General features: G+C 33.3%; 1 long non-coding RNA gene across 1 annotated transcript in view; it reads left to right on the top strand.

Moving 5' to 3' along the window:
• LOC150012319 (uncharacterized) overlaps positions 1 to 16,203 on the top strand; it is a 59,131-nt gene that overhangs the window by 2,440 nt on the left and 40,488 nt on the right. The gene's annotated exons all lie outside the window — the stretch shown is intronic.

Genomic DNA, 16,203 nt, shown 5'->3' with positions numbered 1-16,203 from the left:
ATTCAGTTATCACAAGCATTGGGAAGGAAATGACAGAGTCCTTATTACCCGGTTTCTGTTAGGAAGTATTAGAGTAGAAAGAGGTCCATGCAAAGTGCTATAGATGCAAGAGGGGAAAACAACAATTCCTGGAGGAATTATAGCTTTATAAAAAGTCAATACTTGATCTGAGTCTACTAAATAAGTGGGAATTAACTGATATTGGTAGTAAGGGGGATTTGGGTATAATTAGAATATTTCAGGCAGACATTCTGGAAACAGCAATTGCTTACATCATATTTCTATAGGGTTTGTGCTTAGGACCCTTTGGATATTAAATAGTATCCCTTTTAATACCAACAAAAATTTCATGTACTGTAATAGTCAGCTTGAACACTCCCAGATTTTAAATAGGCATGGGAGGTTGTAAAAACTAGCTAGTTCTTTCATATATTCTGAGTAAAATAAGAAATCCTAAAAAGGAAATTGCTTATGCCTAAAAGTAGATTTTACCTATAGTTATTCATTGCATTCTCAATTAATTCAACCTAAGTTTCTCTTAGGAAACTGCATGTGTTAGGAGCATGATCCTGGGTCATGTTATTTTTCTAAAGGTAACCTGGTTAGCTGATCTAAACTGACTCAATTTCTCAGAAACCTCAGGCCTGAACATTTTCAGAATAAACATGATCTCCAAGGCGTCTAGAACCCATTGGATTTTTGAAAAAAACCGTACATGTAGCTTAGTAGACAGAAAGTTCTTAATTGTATGGACAGCTTATATGCTAAAAAATCCGACAACCTAGAAGAAATGGCAAAATTCTTAGAAACATACAACTTACCAAGAATCAATCAGGACAAATTATAAAATCTGAGTAGATCAACTACTAGTAAGATTGAATAAGTAATCAAAAGTCTCCAAATGAAGAAAAGCCTAGGATCTTCAGATGACTTTACTGGTGAGTTATACCAAACATTTAAAGACATATTAACAACAATCCTTCTCAAACTCTTTAAAAATCAAAAAGAAGAAACATCCCCCAAATCATTTTATGAACCCAACATTATCCTGATACCAAAACCAGAAAAAGACACTACTAGAAAACAAACTGAATTCGGCAGCACATTAACCAGATCTTATACATGATGAGTTTATTTATCCCTGGGATTCAAGAATAGTTCAACATATGAAAATAAATCATGTGGTACAACACACTAACAGAATAAAACAAAAGAAAAATATGATCATTTTAGTAGAAGCAGAAAATACATAGACATGATAAAAGTTTTTCATATATCAGGCATCTAAGGAACATACCTCAACAAAATAAAGGCCACAGCTAACGTCATACGTAGTGATGAAAGGTTGAGTTTTCCCTCTAAAATCAAGAATAAGACAAGGGCGTCCACTCTCACCACTGCTATTCAACATGGTACTGGACATGGTAGCTAGAGAAATCAGGCAAGAAAAAGAAATAAAATGTATTAGTATTATAAATGAAGTAGTAAACTTTCCTCTATTTACAGATGATGATATTTTAAAGAGAGAATCTTAAAGACGCAACCAAAAATACTGTTAGATCTAATCAATAAATTTAGTAATTTGCAGGATACAAAATTATCATGCAGAAAATTGTAGCACTGTGATACACTAACAATGAAGTTTTCTAAAAAGGAAATAAAGACATCAGTCCCATTTATAACAGCATCAAAAACAATAAAATACTCTATTCTGTATACCTGAAATCAATATAAAACAATATTTAAAGGAAATTGTAATTAAATTTTTTTTTAATTTAAAAAGAATGTGGCCATTTAAAGAACAGAGATGCAAAGGAAGAATGCAATGTGAAGATCGGGGCCAAGACTGGAGTTATCCAGCTGCAAGCCAAGCAATGCTGAAGATTCTGGGCAAAACACTAGGAAGTATTTTCAGAGGTTAGAAAGGGGTCAAGAAAGACTCTTTTACATGTTTCAGAGGGAGCATGGTAGCTTCCAGAACTATGAACCAATACATTTCTGTTGTTATAACCACTACCACCACCACCACCCCCAGAAAAAAGAAAAGAAAAGGAAACCAATAAAATACTTAGAAATACATTCAGATAAGAAGATGAAGGATTTCTACTCTGCAAACTACAAGACAATGATAAAAGAAATCAAAGAAGATACAAGTAAGTGTTTATGGACTGGAAGAATTAATATTGTTAAAGTGTCAATATTACCAAAAGCCATCATGAGTCAATGCAATCCCTGCCAAGATTCCAAAGGTATTTTTTATAGAAGTATAAGAAACATACCTAAAATTTATATGGAACCTTGAAAGATCTCAAATAGCCAAAGAAATTCTGAGAAAGAAGAATAAAGCAAGAGGCATCACACTTCCTGATTTCAAGCTATACTACAAAGCTAAATAAACCCAAGAAAATACTGTCAGCTAATATTGAATATATTAAAGATAGCCCCTTCAATAAATGGTACTGGGATAACTGGATAGTCACATGTCATAAAATGAAACTGGACCCATATCCTATAGTACTGACAAAAATTAACTTGAAATGGTTTAAAGACTTAAATGTAAGACCCAAAACCATGAAACTCTTAGAAGAAACACAGGACTAAAGGTTCTTGCCATGGGTCTTGGCAATGATTTTTTTGGATGTGGTACTTAAAGCACAAGCAATGAAATAAAAAATAAACAAGTTTGACTACATCAAATTAAAAAGCTTCTGCATTGTGAACAGCAAAAAAAAAAAAACCCAACAACAAAAAAAATGAATAAACAACCTATGGAATGGAATAAAAAGTTTGCAAACTATATATTTGATGAGGGGTTAATATTCAAAATATATCAAGAACTCATAGAACTCAATAGCAAAAAAAGCAAAAAAAAAAAATAAATTTATAAAATAGGCAAAGGCTTTGAATGGGCATTTCTCCAAAGAAGATATAAGAAAGGCCAACAGGTACATGAAGATGCTCAACGTAGCTAGTCATTAGGGAAATGCAAATCAGAGCCACAGTGCACTATCACCTCATGACTGTTAGACTGGCCATCGTCAAAAAGATAAGAGATAGCAAATGCAGGCTTGGAGGTGGAGAAAAGGGAACCCTTTTGTGCAGTGCTGGTGGGACTGTAAATTGGTACAACTGATATGGAAGACAGTAGAGAGGATCCTCAAAAAATTCAAAAAAGAACTACCATCTGTTCCAGAAATTTCATTTCTGAGAATATATTCAAAGGAAAGAAAAACACTCCAAAAGATATCTGCACCCCTGTGTTCATAGCAGCATTATGTACAGTAGCCAAGACATGGCAATAACCTGTGTCCATTGATAGATGAAGGGATCAAGATGTTGTTTTACATATATATATGGTGTGTGTGAGAGAGAGAGAGAACAGTGCAAGTACCAAGTGCAGTGTAAGTATTGCCTGTAGTTATTAGTTATTGCCCTTGCCTCCCAATGAAGGTTTTTGTAAATACGCACAGATCCATACAGACACCACCCCCCACAACACGTACACAGCCTTTTGTTCAAAATTGTCGGATATGTATTTCTCAAGAAGAACAATGATGTCGCAAAGCACGATGGGATCTCTTAAAGTTGAATAAATATACTACATGTGTTCCAAACATTTCCTTGGGGATCAGCACTGTTCAAATTGTGGTTGAATCACCCATACTCATTACAACTAAGGAAAGGAATGAACCTGAGGCAGAATAGCTGAGTCTTTACTAAGGACTAGAAAGAGTAAAATTGTTTTTTGGCTTCAGCCAACATTGTTTAATGTCAACTGTGAATCCTGGGTCTCCTTGTATCTTTATTTAAAAGACTTTTAAAAGATTTTTGTTCTTTTCAGCCAAAATGATAAAGAGATTGACATTTCTTAGTCAACCTCATTGTGATTTTTGTTATTCCCTCAATGTTGATGTGATAGAACTCTGTAAAAGTTCCTTTACGAGAAAACAAATGGTTAGGAAATAGAAAAATACATTTATTACAAGAAATAAAAGCATTTTGATAAAGTTGAATCTCACTTAAAATCAAGTTTTAAATCAGATTCATTTGGGCTTCATTTGCATGTAGTTCTATTATGCTAAAACAAAGCAGGTTAATTTACATTAATTATAAAATTTGCCTTACAATCAAATTCACTGTTATGTGTAAATTCTTTTAATTTCAGTTAAAAAAATGTTTAGTGCTTGGGCTGTTCTTATTGGTATTATATGTGTCCTTTAATATTTTTTAATTTAATATGTCCAACACTTATTTTCTACTATTTCATAATAGAATAATTTGTGCCATTATTAGGTCAGTTTAATTTTTCTTATATCAAAATAGTGAAAAATAAAATATTGCAAAGAGTGTTTGAATATGACTAACAATGCTGGGAAGCAGTAATAGGAAAAAAATATGTGGACTAATTATGTGGCATTCAGCACCAAGAAAGCTCAAAATACAACTAACGAATGTTTATTTTTCCTTTGTGTTTGTAAGACATGAATGAGCTATCAGTATGCTGGATACAGAATTGTTGCCAGAGAATTTGGACAATTCTTGACAAATTGTGAGAGAATCTACACTGGTGTTTTGTTTTTTTGTTTTGTTTTGTTTTTCTGGGGGTGGTAAGAGTAGTAATAAAGGAATAGAGATGACAAAGTGGCATTGTGTGAGAGAGAGCTGCTAACAGGGTAGATTTATTAAGTCAAGTGTGAGTAAGACATGAAAAGATAAATCCTTCCCTTCAAAAATGGAGCTTTGTAAAATTGATGTGCTTTACACTATGCATTAGCTAGCATTGAAGAGATGAAACCAAAACACAATTATTCAAAAATATGGAACAGTAGACCATCAAAAGAAAAAAGAAAACTTTTCATGCTTTTGTTATGTCTGCAGTTTACATTCTGTCCCTCTTCCCACTCTTCACGCCCTCCTTCAGCCTGCCAGCTGGGATATTTTGATTGAGAACAGTATACATAAAGAATTATACTTGGTGACATTTTATATAGTGAGCCCAGAAGAGTAGAGATGGATTTAATAAAGAATATGTGAAACAGTAATCCAAAATCTCCCGGCACACAAAAGCCCTGGACCGGATGGCTTCACAGGCGAATTCTACAAAACATTCAGGGAAGAACTAACTCCTATCCTCCTCAAACTGTTCCAAAAAATCCAAGAAGAGGGGAAAATCCCAAACTCTTTCTATGAAGCCAGTATTATCCTAATCCCCAAACCAGGTCAAGACACAACAAAGAAAGAAAACTACAGGCCAATATCACTGATGAACATCGATGCTAAAATCCTCAATAAAATATTGGCAAACAGGATCCAGCAATACATCAAAAAGATCATACATCATGATCAAGTGGGCTTCATTCCAGGGATGCAAGGATGGTTTAATATTCACAAATCAATAAATATAATACATCACCTAAACAGAATGAAAGACAAAAATCAAATGATCATTTCAATAGATGCAGAAAAAGCATTTGATAAAGTACAACACCCATTTATGATGAAAACACTCAACAAAATGGGAATAAAGGGAGCATATCCTAACATAATTAAGGCTATATATGAGAAGCCTGAGGCCAACATCATACTCAATGGACAAAAACTGAAAGCATTCCCCCTGAACTCAGGAACTAGACAAGGTTGTCCACTCTCTCCACTCCTTTTCAACATAGTGTTGGAAGTCCTAGCCACAGCAATCAGACAAGAAAAAGAAATAAAAGGCATCCAAATTGGGAAAGAGGAAGTAAAACTTTCATTATATGCAGATGACATGATAGTGTACCTAGAAAATCCTATAAACTCCACTAAAAGACTACTCGATATAATAAGTGAATTTGGCAAAATCGCAGGGTACAAAATAAATATACAGAAATCTAAGGCATTTCTGTACACCAACAATAAAATAGCAGAGACAGAGACAAAAAAGAAAATACCATTTACTATAGCAACAAGAAAAATAAAGTACCTAGGAGTAAACTTAACCAAAGGGATAAAAGACCTGTATTCTGAAAATTACATAACATTGAAGAAAGAAATTAAGGAAGAAACAAATAAATGGAAGCAAATACCATGTTCTTGGATGGGAAGAATCAACATCATCAAAATGGCCATACTACCCAAAGCAATTTACAGATTCAATGCAATCCCTATTAAAATACCAATGACATATTTCACAGACCTAGAACAAATACTCCATAAATTCATATGGAACCAAAAAAGACCCCGAATATCAAAAGCAATCTTGAGACAGAAGAACACAGCAGGAGGAATCACAACACCAGATATCAAACAATACTACAAAGCCACTGTAATCAAAACAGTATGGTACTGGCATAAGAACAGACATATAGATCAGTGGAACAGAATAGAGAGTCCAGAAATAAACCCAGGCCTCTATGGTCAACTAATCTTTGATAAAGGAGGAAGGAACATAAAATGGAGTGAGAAGAGCCTTTTTAACAAATGGTGCTGGGAGAACTGGATAGGGACCTGCAAAAAAATGAAACTAGACCACCAACTTACACCACACACAAGAATAAACTCAAGATGGATCAAAGACTTAAATGTAAGCCGTGACACCATAAAAGTCCTAGAGGAAAACATAGGCAAGAAAATATCAGATATCTCACATAACAATCTCTTCACGGATACATCTCCTAAGGCAAGAGAAATAAAGGAAAAAATAAATAAATGGGATTACATCAACCTGAAGAGTTTCTGCTCAGCAAAAGAAAACATCAGCAAGATGAAAAGGAAACCAACCATATGGGAAAACATATTTGCCAATGACATCACAGACAGGGGACTGATTTCCAAAATATATAAAGAGCTGATACGACTAAACATCAAGAAAACAAACAACCCAATTAAAAAATGGGTAAGGGACCTGAACAAACACTTCTCCGAAGAGGACATACAGAAGGTCCATAGACACATGAAAAAATGCTCAACATCATTAGCCATCAGGGAGATGCGAATAAAAACCACAATGAGATACCATTTTACACCAGTCAGAATGGCCATCATCAACAAATCAACAAGCAACAAGTGCTGGCGAGGATGTGGAGAAACGGGAACCCTACTGCACTGTTGGTGGGAATGCAGACTGGTGCAGCCACTATGGAAAACAGTATTGAATTACCTCAAAAGATTAAAAATGGAACTGCCTTTTGAACCAGCGACTCCACTACTAGGATTATACCCGAAGAATCTTGAAACACCAGTTCAAAAGAACTTATGCACTCCTATGTTCATTGCAGCACTGTTTATAATAGCTAAGTGCTGGAAACAACCTAAGTGCCCATCTGTAGATGAATGGATCAAAAAACTGTGGTACATTTACACAATGGAATACTATGCAGCAGAAAGAAAGAAGGAACTCCTGCCATTTGCAACAACATGGATGGAACTAGAAAGAATTATGCTTAGTGAAATAAGCCAGGCAAAGAAAGAAAAATACCATATGATATCACCTAATACAGGAAACTAAAGAACAACACAAACAAAGGAACTAAATAGAATAAAGAGCAGAATAGCAGTCAATAGGAGGGAGGGGAGAGGGAGAGAAGGGGGATAAGTAAGGGAAGGGATTAGTCAAAGAACCCATATAAAAGACTCATGGACATGGACAACGGGGAGGGATATGATTGCGGGAGAGGGGGTGGGTTGGGTGGGGGAGAGAAATTAGGGGAAAAGGGGACAACTGTAATTGAAAAACCAAAAAAAAAAAAAAAAAAAAAAGAATATGTGGCTATTGGAAGCCACTTGGAAAGTTAGGTAGAGAAAGATCAGAAAACTGGACTTGGTAGGTTCATTTTTAGTGTGCCTAGAACCAAAACCAGAAAAACAATGACAAACAGTTTTCATGTAACTGCTGATTTCTGTGTATATTTTCAAAGTATGGGATTCAGTTAATCTCATTATTGATGTCCATCTGGTAGATATATGCATTTTATGCAGCCTGATTTGCTCTTGGACAAGAGATATTTAATGCTAAGTCATCAATACTTCAATCTAAGATTTTGCCCCAATTAAGCTAGGGTGGAAATCATGAAGTGATTTCTGAAAGGTCTGAAAAACTCTTAAGTTATATGATAAAGTTTTTTTGTGTATGCTGATTTCTACTTTCAAATGATTCATAGCTTTTATTAGCTCCCCAGGGTTATCTACTTATCTACCACCCTTGTCCAAATGAGAGAGAATTGTAACAGAATCTAATGATCCCACTTTTCCCAAAGTCACCCAGTGATTTCTTAATTACCAAATGCAATGCCCTTTGCTGCTGCTGCTTCTCCTTCTCCTCTTCCTCTTTCTCTTCTTTTCTCCTTCTCCTCCTCCTCTTTCTTCTTCCTATCTCTCTCTGTTTAGGTATAGCAAATTACTCTAGTTCACCTCTCCTTTCTAGAAATCCTTCTGATTTTCATTTTTTCCTTGTTTCCTTCCTACTGTATAGGAGGTGGGCAAATAATGAATACGCATAAATGAGAATAGAAAGAGACTTTGCTTGGGGTGATGGGTGCACAACACAGTGTACAGATGATGCTTTGTTGAGTTGTACACATGAAACCTCTATGATTTTGTGAGCCAGTGTCACCCCAATAATTTTTAAAAAATGTTTCAGGATTCCAAAATGGTTAAGAGCCACTACTATATATCAGTCATGTTACAAGGATATTTTGTACACAAACGTATATTAATTAAGTAAGCAGAAGCCATGGAACAATCTGTACTTTTCAAATAATTATGAGTAATTAACAAACCTAATCTTACCATTCTTCCATTTTAAAATTTTAGGATTTTATTTTATAATAACCTCCAAAATAATTTGAAAGTACACAAATAAGTATATTAATAAAAGTTTTCTATGGCCTAGCAAGTAAAATGATGTATTAATGACAACACAAAATAAAAATTACTTTAGCATATAAAAAGCTGTTTTAAAAAGTAAGAGTATATTAATTGCATTCTTATAAGGCACTTTGTTTATTTTAATTCTAATAAATACTTGGCTTTTATGCAATATTTTTGTGAACTAAGGTAAGTTTTAAAAAGCTTAATTAACCTCACAATGTTAATATAACAGCTAAATATGTTGATTTAATTATTTGAGCAATTTATTTCTTATATGAAGAAATAAAATATCTTGGAATTAATAAATTAACTATTTTATCCATGTAAACTGTAGTTGATGGTACGGACATATGAATGCATTACAAGTAGAACTTACGGTTTATTCCAAATTGAATACATTTACACAATCTATCTTTCACTGCTGCTTTTATTCAGCTGCTTAATCCAGTCATTACTTATTTGACAAACATGATTTGTAAAATAGGTTTAGAAATAATACATATAATGCTGAATTTTTTTGAGCATCAAAGAGGAAATAGTCAATATATAATTACTGTACCTATTTCATTACCCAAATCATAATATGGTGAAATTTTACTTCATTGGACTTTGCAAATTGTTTTGTTTATTTAAACCATTGGTTTAGTAATTACATATTTGAATTAAAATAGTCAGAGTAGTGCTATCTAGGTTCAGATATTGACTTTGTTCCACAGATTAAAAAAAAAAAAGATACAGTGGTTATTGAGAACAGAAAATGTATGATAATACTACAGGTAAGAAGGTATTTGACACTTGTCTTGAGACAAGTTACTATACTTACTGTAGAAAGTCTTCAACATTCTCTTTGATACCAGCTGGACAAAATCAAGCCTATTGACTGGGAAACATGTTTCTTAAAAAACTCTTAATGTATTTGGATGACTTTAATAAACTACAGTTTTAAACATTTCTAAAGGGGACTCTGGCCACATAGTTCAGTTGGTTAGCGAATTGTCCTGATACGCCACAGTTGCAGGTTTGATCTGCCAAGGCACATACAAGAAGCAGCACATGAATGCATAAATAAGTGGAACAATAAATCAGTCTTTCTCTTTCCTTCTTTCTCTCTCTTCCCCTTCTTCTGTTTATCTAAAATCAATAAATTTAAAAATATATTTTTTAAGTTTCTATGAGGACTGTAAGTACATACTACTACTGTGTTTCCCACATATCTCATTCAAGTTTACCAAAAGAGTGAATAAAACTGGGCATCATTCACACAGTCTTAATACTCAGTTTTGGTGATGGGGAATGATTTTGGAAATAGGTAACCAATTCTTACTTCATGAGCTCCATCACCACAGAATAACTTTAAGATCCTATTGAACTCCTGGGATATCAAGTTGTATTTAATACTGCCCATCCAAGCCTCCTGTCTTCATCAAACCATTACTTTTGGTCAATGGAAAGTGTATTTCAACTTATTTATATATAATATGAAGCAGGAACTCTCACATAAACAAAATCAGGCAAAAAAAATTTACTCTTATTCAAAAATGCATATGGCCCTGGAAAGGTATATGGATAAAATTATTTCTTTTAAGCTAAGTGTAGTTTTATAAAATAAAATGTCATATCTTATATAAATTATAAGTAAATGTAATTATAAACTTAGAGGTTCAGTAAAAGTCAAACCAGTGGTATGAGGCAATTATTTCAATGAATGATTTTGTATCAAGTTAATATTTTTGGCAATTCAGTTTAATAAGTTAACTACTTGGGGTCATTCATATCATATGCAAGGAACACCAACTACTGAAAGTTGTCCATCCAAGTCATTCAGGACAGGTTACAAGGTAGTTTTTCTACTACTCACTTTGCTTAGTATTTCAAATACAGACAGTGCAGCTTATTCTATGTGTGAATCATGGGCTGCATACAGAACAATAGTCATTATCCAAAGTAATTTGAAGATTAAAGAAAAAGGAAGAGAGTGAGGAAATGAAGGATTGGTTTGCTAGGAGCTTGCCTTATGCTAGTCCTTGTTTTAGATTTATTTAAAAAGCTATTTTCCTCACCTAATTCAAACCATAAATCTGTGTAGTAAGTATTGTTATCCATATTCTACCAATGAGGACAAAGTACTTAGTAGTGGAGTTGGGATTCAAACTTAAGGTTTTGTCTCCTCCCTCTGTTAATTTCTCCCCCAAAGAAAGATGTCCTGGATGTTCATTCTAATTTTGTTACCAAATAAGAAAGTCAGTTCTTTTTGATCTTCACTATTTTCATCTGTGTATTCAGGGGAATAGAACAAAAATGATTGATAAAAATATCTTCCAGTTGTATTATGTTTTTGTGCTAAATGTGTAGCTCCTTGTAAGTCTGCCAGGGACTAGCTAGTGATATGGTATGGGCACCAGACAGCAAAATAAAATAACCAAAACAAGTTATACCTCACTAACATCAGATTCCAATCAATGTAGCCAATGCGGCAATTTTCTTGGATACCGAATTGTAGCTCATCAGGCAATTATTGTACTTATTATCACAATAAACTGCAAGATAAGGAGAGCAGGATATTATTTTTACAATTTAACAGAGTAGTGAAATACTGACTCTACCTAAGGGGGATTAAAGGTAATTTTTAATCTTCTAATAAGAATAAAACATAATAAAATTAATAAATCAATATCAACACTTGACTTAAAAGTAATTTCATAAAATCACAAAGCTCAAATTGTTTCAGTTAACTTTAAAGAGTTAACCTAGAAGAAAATAAATATTGACCTCAAATTCACCAAGCAAAAAAAATAGAAAAATCCAGAAACCATGAAAAATGGATAGAGTGAGAGACAGGCAGAGGCAGCTCTGTGTACCTACAGCACAACCTCGAGCCCTGTCAGTGTCAGATGTAAATACTGTACATGTTTTCAATGAAACAGTTCAATGAATTTTCTCCATTTGTATAAAAAAGTAAAATAGCTTTAGACTTTGCTGTTTATGTCTTTTTCTCTTTAAATCTAATCTAAAGTTCAAGGTTTGAAATTATAAGAGCTTCCAAAAAGAAATGGCAAAAATAAATAGAAAGGAAGAAGGGAGAAAGAAATTGAGATCTAAGGAGAGGGAGAGGAAGGCAGGCAGACAGGAAGGAGTGAGAGAGGGACAGGGGGAAAAATCAGGGGAAAAACATCTGTAATTTAAAACCTCAAAAGCAAAGATTTTAATACATTTGCCAAACTATATTCCATACTTCTATTATTATCATACCTAAAAATATTAAAAGAGCCCTGGCTGTGTGGCTCAGTTGGTTGGAACATTGTCCCATACACCAAAAGGTTGCAGGTTCCATTCCTGGTCAGGGAACACATGGGAGGGGACCAATCCACGTTCTCTCCCACATTTATGTTTCTCCCTTCCTCTCTTCCTTCCTTCCAATCTATTTAAAATAATACAATTTATCCTTGTGTGATGGTTAAAATTAAAAGAATCTTCTGACTCTTTATAGATATTTTAAGTTGCTTAAGAATTCTCATTGCTTAAGTATGAATCCTATAATTTTAATTAAAGTTATAGTGAGATATCTCTTTATTATACCACATTATCAGAACTTGAAGAATAAGAATATAGTTTGATACTGAATATACATGTATTTAAATGGTTAGCAGAGATTTAATGACATAGCAAAAATAACTGAAACTTCTCTGTTTTCATTCACTTACATTTTTTAAATTTAAAAATGTTATGAGGGTAGGTGTATACTAAAACATAGATTTTGCAAGATTTGACAATCTGAAACTAAATTTGTGTATTAGTTAATTAAACTTAGTTAAACTGAATATTCATGCCATGGCTACTTGTTTTTAACCTTAAAAATATACTTACCAGTTTTTGAAGGAGGCTCAATTTAGTAAATAAGTAATTATAAAATTGCTAATTCTAAATAAATTTTTCAAAGCTTAATTATTACTGGCTAACACACACTGGACAACAAAATAGAATTATCCTTGTTTATTATACAAATAACTTAGTGTTTTCCAGTTAGTTTTAAAATATCAATTAACTGTTCCTCACCTATAATACTGTTATTCACAGTATATAGTCAACTGTAAAAACTCAATATGAAGTATTATAACAATTTATCTCTGAGGAAGTGAGAAAATTGATCCATAGAGAAGTTAAATAAATTTGAGACATTAGTATATTTGATATAAACTTACATAATATGAAATATCAAAAAAAATTGAACACTTAGTTTAGTCTAATATTTGGAGACATGGTGAATCATATTGCAGATTTTGCTATAGGTAAGTGGCAGTTCCCTAACTTGACTAACCGTAATTTGAGTTTGTATCTTTACTGTGCAGTTTGTCTGAGACATTCTTTTCATCACTGATGGGGTTCTTTTGTTGTTTTTGTTATTGCTTTTTTATTCAGCTCTGCAATAAAAGGGAAATTCATGGGTTTCTTTGACACAACAAAGCTCTCTTCAGCTATATTTAGAGGAAGGATACTAGGATAAAGGTCATTTTTTTTCTTCCTTGCTAGCAAACTGATATTTTCAGACTACTTCAAAGTACGTATCTCAAGGGCTGTTGCTCAACCTTCAAAACTCTTAATTCCCTTCTAGCTGCTACTGAACACATGTGTGCGGTGAGAGGAAGCCAGGAAGGGTAATGTCTGCACATATACCTCTGGCTCATGTCCCTAAAAGACTTTAGGATAACAAATTTCTGGGACTTTTGCAATGAATAAAGGGACATGTCCTCATCACAGAAAGACCTGCAAGATCCTTTACTGTGTTCCTTCACAAATAATATGCCTTTGTTTACAGATGAAAACAAAATAAGATTAATCATATACATAGCCTAGAAAACAAAAATAATAAGTAAGCATAAACACAGCTCACCTTCTTGCCTGGAATCAGTGTTATCGCTCTCTCTTTGATAACTGAATTCTGAGTACCAGTTTTTACGTGATCTGCTCTGAGGAAATATACATGACAATAAAATAAGCTTTTAAGCTTTGACACTGGCAAAGCTTTCTCCTACATTCTGCCATCATTTTGCCTGACCAACCAATGATTCCTGCTTGAAAGACCTATAACCATGAAGTCAGCTTCCAAAATAGGAAGACCTCCACTGACCAATTTGTAACTCATTTCAAAATTGACTTTAGTATTTCATTATGGGTATATTTCTGTATTTTTTTTTGTGGCAGCTCCACAAAGTTTTCCAACCACAGTTTATTCCAAACATAAATTGGGCAATGATAAAAGAAAAATAAAATTTTGTGGCTTCAGATTCTTTTTCAATCTTACATTATAAATTATATGTTTTCTTAGTCTTGACCGTTTCATATTTGCATGATTAGCACTGACTGGTGATAGAACTAGGCCTCATGCTTCATTGTCTCATTATGTAATTTGCCTTCTGTGGTTTGAGTTAAATCTTACCCAACAAGCTGAAACTGAAAATTTTAATGACACTTTTGTTTTCTCTACATTTTCCAAGTATTGCTATTTGATTAAATTAGATCTTTCCTAAAGATTAAATGTAATCCAAACAGTCTTTTGTGAGTTTTCTCTAATCTTTAAATCATATTTTAGTAAGATTTTTAAATTTCTCTGAAATGCAAACATAATTCATATGGTATACCAGTTATCTCAGCACAAAATACCAAAGCTATCGAGAAGGGATTCTCATGTCGGTGCAAGCAGGTCATCAAGTTTCCTCTACCCAACTGAGTCATTAGTCAATCTATAATTTCAGTTCTCTGCCAGTGTGACAGATGGCAACCAATCAGTTTGATTGAACATTTGATGCTTGTATGTTTGCACAGTCAATGAGAGTTTTCAAGAAATTACTGCAATTCCCTCTTTTTCCCCACAAAAAGTTGAAGGTTGTGTCCAAATAGGAAAAAAAAAAAAAAGAAAAATCAGTTCATCAGAACTGCCTACACCATTTAGATCTATTTGTCATTTGGAGATTTTAATTGTGGTGTTTGTTATTTTTAATGAATCTGGTTTTGTAAAAATCAGAGTTTTGTTCATCTTTTTACTATATGTGTCCATGGACTGAATTTCATCAAAAACAGTAATGTTCATTGTATCCTAAAGAGTTTCCTTTTACTGATACCATGGTTGCCATTCACTGATTGAAGTCATCATCATCATCATCGGCAGCCGTCCGTCTCGAGAGACGATGGCGTAGCTTCTTGAGAGTCTATCTGCACCGCCGAGAATGGCTGTGCAGTCCGACTCGGGAGTGACAATCCCTGCCGCACTTGTTACAGGTGAAGGCAGATGGCTGTTGTTGCTGCTGTTGACGCTGCTTCCGAGACTGATTGAAGTGTATATATATATAAATATGTGAAAAATAATGATCTAGATGTTTCTTCATTAGCTAGCAAAACTTGTTATTGTAAATTTTGATTCTGTAATTTTTAAAGTCTATAACATAGTGAATTAGTATGTTTTCTGTTTTTATGCCTGTGCTTGCAATTTATAATTCATTTAAAGCAGCAAATTGAGAATTGTTCAAAATTGTGAAGACTAAGCATCATAAAAACATTGTGTATACTTTTTATAAATACTCATTTTCATCAACTGAATCTTGTACTTGTCTCCAAAAGGAAAAAAAATGCATTTATCTTAAGAATGACTTTAAAGGGAATCAAATGAATTGAAATTGGAGAAAAACATCTATTTTGTTCTTTCTACTCTTTTATTTTTAAATCATATGGGCATATAAATACAAATATTCCTATATGAAAGTAAAATTAATAGAAATATTACCAGAAATGGTTAACATGCTAAATTAAATGTTTTATGAAATAAAAAGGAAAGGCTTACTCAAAATAATAAAATGAGTGAACTTCTAAAAGAGTCAGGAATATCTTGAGACTAATTACAGATACTTGGGTTAGTTGCACCATCTAGTGGTCATACCTCACACCTCTCCAATAATGCCCCAAAGATTCTTATTCTCAGGTGTTCTAATTTGAATATATTTTTAGTTTATCATTTCAGAGGTTTTGAATTTTAAAAGTCTCTGAAATCTATTTAAATCCTATAACTACATTACTTAAAACTGAAAAGCTTAAATGTATAAGTCAACAATTGCATCATGTAAAAAATGTTTAGTTCTAGTTCACTCCCAGTTTTACAATTTCGGTAGTAATAACAATAAAAAATAACAGAAAGGTGAAAAAGAGTATAACCTGAAAAAATAGCATATATGTCAAAGCATACATCATTTTGTCAATACCAAAATTTAAATGAAAACACTAGTAGGGGGATTCGGTCAAGATGGTGGCACAGGCAGACGTGGCTCACCTCTTTGCACAACCACATCAAAATTACAACTTAAATATAGA

Source organism: Furipterus horrens, unplaced genomic scaffold, assembly GCF_987537825.1.
Source record: "Furipterus horrens unplaced genomic scaffold, mFurHor1.1.pri manual_scaffold_4, whole genome shotgun sequence".
Taxonomy (NCBI): Eukaryota; Metazoa; Chordata; class Mammalia; order Chiroptera; family Furipteridae; genus Furipterus; species Furipterus horrens.
This window is presented reverse-complemented; position numbering and strand designations above follow the sequence as displayed.